Source organism: Glandiceps talaboti, chromosome 4 (genome assembly GCF_964340395.1).
Source record: "Glandiceps talaboti chromosome 4, keGlaTala1.1, whole genome shotgun sequence".
NCBI lineage: Eukaryota > Metazoa > Hemichordata > Enteropneusta > Spengelidae > Glandiceps > Glandiceps talaboti.
In genome coordinates this window covers 18,607,181-18,619,712 of record NC_135552.1, presented here as the reverse complement: position 1 = coordinate 18,619,712, position 12,532 = coordinate 18,607,181, and positions in this window count along the sequence as shown.

Sequence of the window (12,532 nt, the reverse complement as noted above, 5' to 3'; positions counted from 1 at the left end):
AAATATCAAAGTCAATGTCGAAATCATGTAGATCATTTCCGGCAGAGTCTAACATTTCTATCAATTCATCAGAAGTAGTAAATTCCTCAAATTCGCTAGCATTTTGTAAAAACAGATTTTGAAAATAATGAAACCAGTCTTTTTGACTAATCGTATTAGTTGGTGCACGGCAAGACAATAATCTTCTCAAGGTATTCCAGAACTGTTTTGGTTCAGTAGAATTTAAAACTAGACACTTCTTCATATCGTTAAAATACGCCTGTCGCTTACTGAACACTGTGTTTTTAAACCTTTGCCTGGCACTTTTGTATTCACGAAGTATAGATATGTCATTTGATTGCCGGAAAGATCTTAAAAGACGGTATTTCTCACGTTTTAGAAGTGAACAATCCCTATCATACCAAGGTGGTTGTTGACGAAAATTCTGTGGCCCGGACTTAACAGATTGAAGCATACCAGAATGTTTTGCAACAGAAAGAAGTTCACGTGTCATCAAATCGATACCAGTAAATGCACCCATACCTGGCCTCTCAATAATAGTATTCAAATTCTGTGCAGCTGACTTAAGATGGTCTGCAAAGATCTGCCTATCACCTGGGTGCCAAACGCATTTCATTATTAAATTATTCACACGTGTTACATTTGCATGTTCTGTGACTTGATTACCCGTTGCAATACTAAAAGACATAGGAAAATGGTCAGACTCTGAACGTAATATAATGGAAAATATAAGGTAATCATTCAACAAATTGAACAAGACTTCATTCTGAGACACAAATTAAAAATAGAAAGTGTACCATAATTAATGCTCAAAGGAATCGAGTAAAAAAAAATGATGTGGGCATCAACATTAATCGCCATCTCTTCCATTTTGGTTATATGTAAAGCATGCTGAAGAATGTGGAAATGTCAGCAAATGGCGCCAAACAGTAAATTTGGAATTAACAACGTTTGGTCAAAGAACCATGTTAATTTATAAACATGTCATGTGTTAAACCGTGTGGACTAATAAAATCAGTTAGTACTTTTGTAGTATTTCTGTCGGCGATTCACTACCATTTCAACTTTGAACGTCAACTTTGAACGTAAACCTTGAACGTCAGCCTGACACCTATATTGGTTTGGCAATAAACAAGTATTTGTGATATAATAATAATAATAATAATAACAATGACTTTTATTATCAAAATGCTTTAAAGTACACATCGACAAGCGGGTAACCCTGTTAGGACCAGCCTAATCTACCCAGGGGCCCAGACAAGTTAAGCATTGACCTACATCTTATTCAAACTGCATGAAATCATGAAGGTGGCACGTGACAACTCCGTCACAAGAATCCTTAGAATCTGTGAAAATTTGAAGCCAACTCTTCTGCGATCATAACAATGTACACAGTCATAGACAATCGGAGAGTCTATGGCTCAACATGAGCAGAAAGTTACGAATTTAATCATGTTCATAGACTTGATTGTAAAATGGGCAATCCATCAAAGAATATTGTATCATAAGTGAAATAACATAAATGCTATCTTAGTCAAATTTAAAGTTTCATATCATTTCGAGGGATTTTGTCAACGACCAGATTTGAACATAGACATGGCATGACTTTCCTCTATATACAAGAGCAATGTGCTTCGATGGCCCACTGTATGGATCATTTATTCTGTATTTTCACCCTCAAACATTTGTCAAGTGAGACGAACAATCTCAGTAGTATGGTCACCTGGTATTGCAGTTGATCAGCCAATGATCGACAGAGGATACAAATAACAAATGTAAGATTGCCTGATTCAATAGCATTTGAAGATACTGTAACATTGATCACGACAACGCTCATCTCGTTGTCTTCCCACTCTTGTTGCATCATGCAACTTGAAGGATTGACAATTAGATAGTATTCCCCTATATTTTTCTTTTGTTCATCCAAAGAAAATATGAGTGACCTAATAAGGGCCCTTGTCACACGAAGCTAGACGAGTAGTGACAGCCCTTATACGTCACTAGTATTGTTCGTCTGAATGAAGAAAAAATATTGGGGAATAATATAATCATACCATCGCCGGTAATATGACAAAAAACTACGGGGAAAATAATCGCAATTTTGAGCGTTTTGACTCATATTTCGTACATAGCAGAACCAATGACGTCGATCCGCGTTGTCATGACACAGACGCGCATTGTTGTGACGTAAAACGACCAGAGTATAATTTCCATATTTTTTGTTGAACCTGGCTCATGCATGGTATAATCACTTTTATCCACACAATTTGACATAGAGAAGCTCACATACATCATTCAGTCCTGCGGGCTAGTGTTGTTTTACAAAGCTTTCATCTCAGTGATTTATATCATGTAATTCCATACCAACGAGCATGTTTTTTTTTCTCCTACTAATCCAATGAGGCCAACTGGCACCTTCCTCCGTTGAGAAAAAATCGCATGGAAGTGTAAAAACAGACAAGTTAAATCAGCCTTTGATCTCTAGCATTTGGTCGGATTACAAACAAAGCGTCTATGGTGTCTACAATAAGGCCAGAAGGGCACGCAAATGTTCTCACTCGCCATACATCCTCATTTAGGGGGCATCACTAAATCACAACGCATGCTAGAAGCCACAAAACGTTTTAATAAGGTCATAAACTGGCTGCTCAAAGTATTTAAACAGTCATCTTGGCACCAAAACGTCAATTACCGGTAGATATTTAAGGTTCATTCATTTCAATGTACCGGCATCTTTATTTGGATTTACTAATTCAGTAAGCAGGACATTGAACTCTTATAATAACGTACGCCTTCGAAAGGCATACACAGCTCAGAACTAATCAAGTATCACGATTTCATGATAGAACAGGAAAAGATGTGATTCAGAGGAAAGTGAAATAAGAAAAAAATCAATTTGAATACAGCTCTCAACTCTTCCAACACAACAACTGAATACCATATCTTAACTTCGCTAGTACCGTACTTTGCAACAACCATGACAATATATCGACTAAACACAGATGGATGAATGGATGACTTCAATCGTTACACATCGTTAAGGAATAACATCTGTAAACCATGTAAATGTTTGAGGAGATTATCAACATGCAATGGATTCTATATCTCCTCTAAATGTTACATACCGTGGAGTGTTTTTATAGTAGGGGATGAGTACATGTACATGATACACGGTCCAAAGAAGAGATTACATTTGTATACTTTGTAAATACAATACTCCCTTCGAGGGTTTATACTACAGCTTGTGTAGAACGAGACTTGGAAACACCATGCATTATAGATACATTGCCCCAGGGACGACGTAACTTTCATTGTTGCTCAATGATATCAAATTACATATGAGCTGAAGACATCATCATGGGCGAGAAAACGTTGAGTAAACTCCGGACTAAACGCTGTCCTAAAAGAAGATCCACATTATAACTCATTTGCATATTTAGCTGATTCGTTTGACATGGTACAATTTTGAAAGTGTACACACATTTCCTTAAAGTGGTTAATACAAATAAAATTAATTAACAAACTTCGCAATACTGCTCATTTTTTTATCTTCCGTGTCATTTTACCTTTTTTTGTTAATTAGTTAATGTCTGAAGAATACCAGCTTCAAATGTCATATAAATTTGTACATACATTGGTGATAACAAAGAGCACGTCCTATAACAGTTTTTGTATTTTTATCAAGCCAGTCAAAGGGCTTGTATGTTGTCCTTACGGAAAGCATTTAGTTTACCTCTGGTATATTGTTTATTTGAAAACTAATGTCTTCATGGCTGTTGTTTTTCGAACCCAAATAAATGTTGAAATTGCTACAACATTTTGAGCAGCGATAATTCTGATATTAACATCTGTTTTATGTATTAAATGTTCATTTTTTAACCTTTATGAATCTTCCGAGTCTAATAAGTACATTATATTTCTCAGTAATACTCGTTCTGTTAATTCATGCTTTATAAGTAAGCTTGCTATACCCATATGGAATTCACCATCTATAATGAATGGTTCCTCTTAGGGACGATTGCACAATGTCACACAAGCTCAACAAGCAAACTTCATTCGTTTAGCTGGGGGGGGGGGGGGGTCAGACGACAATGCGATTGTTGAACTTCATTTTCGCACTTCTAACCAAATTTCGACGGAAAACTTTCACTCCTCCAATGATAACAGCTTTTGTATTTACTACTGAGATGTTGATGAGTTGATACAAATTACTTCTAATGTGAGATATGGTGCGGGATTTCTGGTAGTATTTTAATGTGTTTATAATAATAATTTTACATTACATCGATCGTAGTGGTGTGATCGCTACAGTTTTCATCATAGTTTACATATTATATATGAACGTTTGATCTCACACTTGTGAATGTTCGTTTATTAGGGGGGGGGGGGCGGCTGACCTATACGAACGATGTTCGTTTATTGAGCTTGTGCGACATGCATTGTGTGATGGTTCGTGAAGGTTTCAAGGAGTCTCCAGTATAGGAAAAAGAGACACAGGAATTTCCATGTATTATATTAGGCACATCTGACCCAGAGGAAACATACAATTGCGAACAAAACACACTTCCTACACCACTTAGGTCTACAGATACGAGGTTAACTTTGAAATACTACCCTCTAAAGATATTAAGTCGATCGAGCTTCAGCTACGTATAATAATAGATTCTAAATAGTGTGAAAGAAACGGATGGTTCGTCAATTACCACTTGTCAAATTTCGCCGTATGTAGAATTCACATAAGAAACCACTCAATACCAAAAACCATATTGCAACGAACTGCCGAAGACTAAAGAAGCCGCTCACGAGTTGCCATGACAACCACAGGACGTAACAAATCAAGGGCACCTTCATTGCATCTTTATTTATCAAGGATTTTTTGGATTGGTACTTCACTTTGCATCTGTTGATCTGCGTTACCTGTACATCAATTCATTCTGTGTATTTAATCTTTAAAAAAACCTGAAAACCACTTAAAGTGCTTAACGTTAATACCACTTCACTAGATTGATTTGCTCGTCTCAAGAGGGGCGGTAAATTTTAGCTTTATTTAACTTGAAATAAATTAATACGATTTTCATTCAGAGGAGAAAAAAAAGGAAAACTAAAACTTACAGGCTCATTTCTGAACGCTTGAACAGCTTTTCTAAATACACCAGTGGAATAATTTTGAAGTGAATGTCTTTTCATGAAATCATCGTTTTATTTTAGGTTCGTGCTTTAGCAGTAATGTTGCTTATTTAATGAAACACTAACAGACGCTAACAGGCTTACAAACATTCCATGGATATAGCAACGGTATATTTCTCCTATACGAATAGTTTAGGAAATTAAATGTAACCTTTATTTGTAACAAAATACAGTAATAACGGCGTATTGAGACGGTGAGTAATATGACTATTTTTAATTAATAACAATAACAAATTGATCATATACAAGAAATAACAATGTTTATTTAAGATTGACTACTTCTCATTCAACATCCATTTGACATCACCAGGAAATCAAACATGGTATCTTTCAAACTAAATTCATCGCTGTCATCAAACTTTTCGAAGAAATGCTTCTGTGAAAGGTAGTTTTTATCCTTAAATTCTACAATATGATGTCCTAAACACTTTTTTGTTTCTGTTATATCTTATATCTTAGAATAACGCATGTAATGTTATATTGATGATATTAAGATGCGATATTTTAGGGCGTAGCGATGAACAGATTTATTTGTCGTTTGATTGACCAATTACTTCACCATAAATTGTCGATGTGTGCACGTCAGATTCGAATACACCATCGATCGATCACCTGATTTAGATGAAAAATCGACATTCCATGATCCGAGATATCATCAGTCTATTTCCAGATCCACAATTGATTTTCCCACGTGAAATGTACCGGATTCATCCAATCAATCGCAGGGATGATAGAGAAAGGCTTTAGAGACACACGCAGATATGACATACACAACTCATTTTATAAAATCTCATGCTTCCATGCGTTTTCACCATGTTTCAATGACCCGATTTATTCTGCATTATGAATCTGTATTGCACAAACTTAACGTCACCTGGCGTCTAGTTATGCTCGTAAATTCGACATTTAGGCACAATTCGTACCCACTGCAAGGATACCTGATATTGTTATTACAACGGGTTGGAGATATACATGTATATATATATATATATATATATATATATATATATATATATATATATATATATATATATATATATATATATATATATATATATATATATATATATACAAAAAAGCGAATTTGATTTTTCAATGCATTTCCGTTTCGTTTTACTAACTTATATAGAACAGATACTTCCATAAAGGCCAAATATCATGAATGCATTGTATAAGTGTAAGTAAAGGTATAATGTTTGACGAGGCTTGGATAAAAGTGATGAGTCAAAGCATGGAAGTAGTACTTCCATGGTCAAAGCATAGAAATACTGCAAGAAATACACATGCACCGCCATTCTTCGGACGCCATTTTGTCACAATGGGTTATGGGTAATTGCGGATACCAGAAACAACATAAGTTTTGACTATATATAAACTGAATGCCTCCAGTAAAGCAAAGTGAATGTACTATGTAGGCTTGTGTTTCTTTTGCCCTTTGGCAAGTAACACCACATCTCGTGTTATCAGAACCAGAAACAATCTCTCATGATAGTATGATTCAAATGCACATAAAATGTCATTATCATGTACACGGTATCGCTTCAAATGGAGAGCAAGCGCAACGAACCAATAATTTTCCGTATCACGCCCTGTCACACTTTGCCTAAGTATGGTAAGTGGCGTGTTCGTCGTTATCTGTTAGCTCAATATTTGGCTTTGATTTTTTTCTCAATATCTTTACATTTTCGCGCATAAAATAATGTTGTACTATCAATTTATGTGGTTATGTTATTCAAATGATGTTTCCGTGCCACTATATAGGGTGGGTATATGATAAAAACCGTTGTGGTCCGGATATGGGTTTTGCGTACCTTGCGTAGTATGGCTTACGCACAACTACCGGGCCGTAAATATTAATGTCACTGACCGCATAATCTGAAATGTAAGTACAAAGCTATACATGTTCATGTCTCTTCGGAAAACAAATAAAACATAACACGATAGATAAAGGAACAAATAAAATAAATCCGATTGTAGTGTATAAGCCATAGTAATGGCCCATTTCACAATGTATGTCTAGGTGTTATGTAAATATCTTAGGTGTATTCAGTGAAAGTCCGCTTCAGAGCTTAAGACCTTTGATTTGTTCATCAGTTGGCATAATCCTTACAGATTTGTATTTAGTTAGTTACGTAAGGGATAAGGCAGTAGATTTTCCGAATGCCTACATTGTACTAAAAAGTGGTTACTGACACTTTCCAGTGGATATCATGTTATCCGGTCAAGTAACTCTCAAAGACCGTAGAGAGATAACGAGCAGCTGAGCAGGTCATGCTACCAGAACCTTTACATTGGTGTCAACAGGTGGTTTCCACTTAAAGACTGATTTGGTTGACCTATGTACACTATTATAGCTAAAATGACGTAGGTTTGGTGTTTCACTCACGTGACATGGCATTTAGTACACACCCTCAGACCACTTCAAATGCAAAAGAAACAATTACATGTGTGCCGTGCAGAGTCGGGATGTAGAAGTAGTCAAGTTGAAATGTTGATTATCAGTTAGAAAGCAAACGATTGCAGCCATTAAAATCATCAAGTCCATGTGTAATCTTTAAGGTTATAGACCACGATAAAGCTAGAAAAAATTACAAAATTAACTTTTTTGGGGGAAATGACTACCAACCATTTGAGCTATCATTGTATGCAACCCAAATAAATGTAGCACTTCTCAATCTTGAGATATGGGAAGGAATAAAAAACCAAAACAAATGCACATGGCTTTACAACCATTTGCACACTTTATTATAATATAACGGAAAGTGTCAAGTACTAGGCAGCTCATTAGCATACATTTGACGAAATGTGTCAAGTACTTGGCTACTCATTTACATAAACTTGCTGATACAGTACAGTCTCAGACCAGTAAAAGAATTGCTATGGTCATGGGGTCTGGGGTACAGTGTACCACAAGTATGAATAACAAGAGGACGTCCTTCCAGTGTCAAAAAAGAGTTGCCCAATAATGTAATGAGCGAGCTAAAAAAATGAATAAAGAGAATGAATTAGAGTTGCTGTCTCTCTCTCTCTCTCTCTCTCTTACTCAGTCTTTTCAAGATATTGCTTATAACCGATTGTCTACTCAAAACTATTTAAATGGTGAAAACATTTCTCAATTTTAATGAAATTTTACTGTGCATAAAGGAATGTATTACAATAGGTGTTAAAATGCAAGTGAAAGTCAGCTTTGTTACAGTTTAGCACAGATGGTCTTTGCGAAGTCTTCCAAAACCCAAAGGCATCCTACAACAAAGAATGGTGGAAAGGTGTAAATAGTACCACATCATCACAATTTTAAACAAAAAAGGGAAAAAAGTATTTATCAGCTGATTTATCAGCAAACCATCGATCCTCTGGGGAATCCATTTTCGCTATCTAGGCGAAGTAATGATTCATAGCCTAGGTTTACAAAACATACTCGCCCTTGTGGTACAGTAGTGGTGATTATGTTTCAGCGAGTGAAGTCAAAACCCACGATTTGGAAGTTATCTTTTCGTGAACCACATGCATAGCTATTTTGTAATAAAAAAAATAACTCACCACTCGTATCTCTCCCGTTATCTAGTAATCTATCTGTTAGACCTCGGATGTTCTTCCGTTACAATTACGACACACGACCTAACATCGCTATCGAGGATGTTCGGGCAAGCCCTCACTGCAAACTTCGTTCGCTTATATGTTATAGTAACTTATACGAAAGAAAGCCCGAACGTCTAGCAGCAAGACTAGTTATCGAGTACAGGTCAACAGATCGTTTCCATGTAAACATATACCGTCCCGTGTTGTTCATCGACACTACTTCACTTAGGTGACACTAAATAAAATGTCACAGAAACGAACAACGTGGTACATTATCATTCCCAGTTATTGAATTTTTGGGTACATGTCCTCAAAAATCTACGATATTCAATGTACAGATTTTCCATCGGTATACGCGGTACGTCAGTATCGAACGCTAAGTCCCCCCCCCCCCCTTCCCTTCGTAGCACGTGTCATCACGCTACAGTCTTCGACCTTCCAAATGCGAAGTCGTCGTATACGCGTAGTAGAGCGAAGCTGTCGGATAACTATCCCTCTTGAAAACTATGTACTCGCTTATTTCATTTTCTTTTGATTGAGTTCATTACCAACCACAAATTGACACGAGGTGGTTTCGTCTTCTTTCTAAACACGGCCCGTGCTCACTGAAGCCCTCGCGTGGTGCCGTGTCATCTCCGACTATTTTTGCTTTTGTAAAAAAAAATTAACATGCCGAAGAGCTAGAGACATGAGAGAGCTATATTGCTAGACATGTCTAACAGTTTTCGTTTTGCATTGACGTTGAAGCGATGTGTTGAATCATAGATCCTCCACCCATGATTGAATGTACTGTGTATGCTGTATCCAGATGAACCGGCGCTGGTAGACACAACAAATTCAACAATGGCAACATATCAAATTACAACAATAGTGGTGCGTCTTTTGACGTTGATTTCGACACAGATACATGTTATGTATCAAAATAAAAACAATCGACTCTGAGTAAGATGCTTCAAAGCAAAACATAGTACATCTACAATCGCGACCGGACTATACATTGTTACTCCAAGAAAATACCATCATACTAAAGATGTTTTATGAAGCTAACTAGATTCTTTATTAGTTAAAACACCACTTTCAAAGCATTTGGTATATTTTCCGTCGTTTCATGTTGAACGGGAACCCAGGGAACATTTACTCTCTCACCGGAAACCACTACGTTTATTTTACATAAAACCTGAGACCGCTAAAACGTAGCTTGACACTCTGCTTTCCATAAAAGGAAGTAGGCTCCGCCCTCAATTTGTTCGCAAACATATGCAAATGAGGAAGTTAATTTTTAACCCGAATAGCCAAAATCGCATGTCGAATAGTGGGCGTTGGCTACCTTTGAACTGACAGATTTCATATTTTTTGGCCAATAGAATGGTCATAACATGGAAAAAAGCAAATTTTCGAAGGTGATAAAGGATGTGACACTTACAACTTTTCTGTAAGGAATGTGTTAAACGTTTTTTGTTTGTTTCAACTCAAACACATGTTTTTGTCATTTTCTCAAGTTTACATTTTGTAAAGAATTGCGTTACTTTGTGGAAATTAGCAACCTCAAAGAGTACCCGACAATAACAAACACAGTAGGATCTTATTCACCACGTCAGTGGCTCCAAAACCGTGTCTCAGATTTTTGATTGCGTCTTTTGTTCGAAAGTAAGACGGATTTAGATGAGACATACATGGTTTATTTGGACACTATTTATTATTATTTATATATCTTCGTTACAAAAACAGATAGGAAAAATCTGAGACACGGTTTTGTAGCCACTGACGTGGTGATAAACACTGTGCGTCGTTTTCTATTGTTGGTCGAAATTTGAAGGAGCTAATTTTTGTTGAACCAAACATGCAAATTATCACGTATGTAGAGGTCACGTGATCTGAAGTACATAAAACCAAATTTTACTAATTTCATTGTAAAGAGTGGATCAAGAGCTTTCAGAAAATGTATAGTTATGGATGTGTAAAATCATTACTTTCTTAACTGCAAACCAATATCAGCAAGGGACATTGAACGTGGTCTATAACCTTAATTCATTAGAAACCTGTTTCTACTGCATTGTGAAAGAATAGTAATGCTTATCAATGTTCAATGTGATTGGGAAAAGGATCCTGCTGTGTTTATTGCGTCTCTGTTATTGTTAGTCTAGAGTCGAAATATGTCTAGCTCTGTGTCAAAAACGTAATATCCCATGAGTGAAACACCAAGCCTACATCATGTTAGCTGTATCATGGAAAGATTTCAAAACCCTATCGCTGGTAGGTAGACTTGTAGCTTAGTATCTCAATCAGCGATTGGGTGATCTTGATACAGTCATTTCAAATGAGGCGAGACGACATCGGCTCTGTCAAGATCTCTTCAAATAGCTGAAGATACGTAGATAATCTAGTGGAATTTGTACATTTAAGATAAACCAGTGTCGTCAGTCTCAACTGTCACTGTCAGCGAAAACAAAATGTTGGCAGTTGCATTAATGGACCATATTTGACTGATAATATGTTTGCCGTGTGGCTGTGTATATCTAAATATTTCTCCATCCTGGTGAATCTTCTTCATACTATAGCTATTAGATATATGTAACAAAAGATATGCTAAATATGTAGATATATCCTGGATATACCCTGCCGTTACATAATGTTCACAAATTACCATTTCCGTCTTTTTTAGAGTTGTAACAATTTATTGACACATCATACAATTCTGTACAATTCGCCGACGCTAGTCGTTTCCCATGGTAACGCCAGTCGTTTCCCATGGTAACGGTGGTACGACAAAATCTTTTTGTAACACTTACATGTAGTCAAGTCCATCTATACAATATTTTGTATACAATCACGAGTCGGTCTTACAACAGAAAGATAATGATCTCACTCATTTTCTTTTAATGATTTCACCACCACCACCACCACCACCACCACCACCACCACCACCACCACCACCACCACCACCACAACAACAACAACAACAACAACCACCACCACCTCTCCGTATACTATTAAGCGTACTTTCCACGATAACACAGCAAATGAAAGCATATGTTTACCACCATTCACTGATTTATTTCTTATTCAAATATCCTTGGGTTCCGAAATCTGTCGAATAAACTGGTCGGTTTCAATACAAACACTCCCCAGGAAGGAAAACAAATCAATCTTCTTGTAGTACATTGACAGAGTTGAAGAAACACTACATTAGAGAAGAGAATCAATTACAAAGTCAATTAATGGCTTGGACTCGATTAGTTTCTATAGTCAGCTATCTCTAATCCCCTACACCTGGTCTCACGAAATAGTTTATCATCAATACGTTGTATCTTATATATTACATTACTGAAAATAAACTAACATGAATAAACATATCAATATGATATTAATTACAGCATAACCTTTCGACTGTCGTATACTAATCTGGTCAAAACTTTTTGTTGAGGATTACATGTACGTAAAATAAATTCAAAATTTCCATTTCCAACGTTTCTATCTTCATTCCAGACATTTTAATTCTTGAAACAACACCTTAGGCAGAGTGACCTGTCTCGTATTGTGTAGGTATATACCCATTCATTTATTGTTTCGAATCAGATGCAAACATGTCTAAAGCCGAGTTCGTGTTTTAAATATTTATATTTGACTTTTAAATTTATCGAGGTTATATAGCCGATGATGTTATTTTCTGAGCGGCAGATGTCATTGTAATACACCGGAAATCGTTCAAGATATAATTTGCACAATATACAGCAAAATTGAGACTCAGTGTGGCGTTAGACGATTG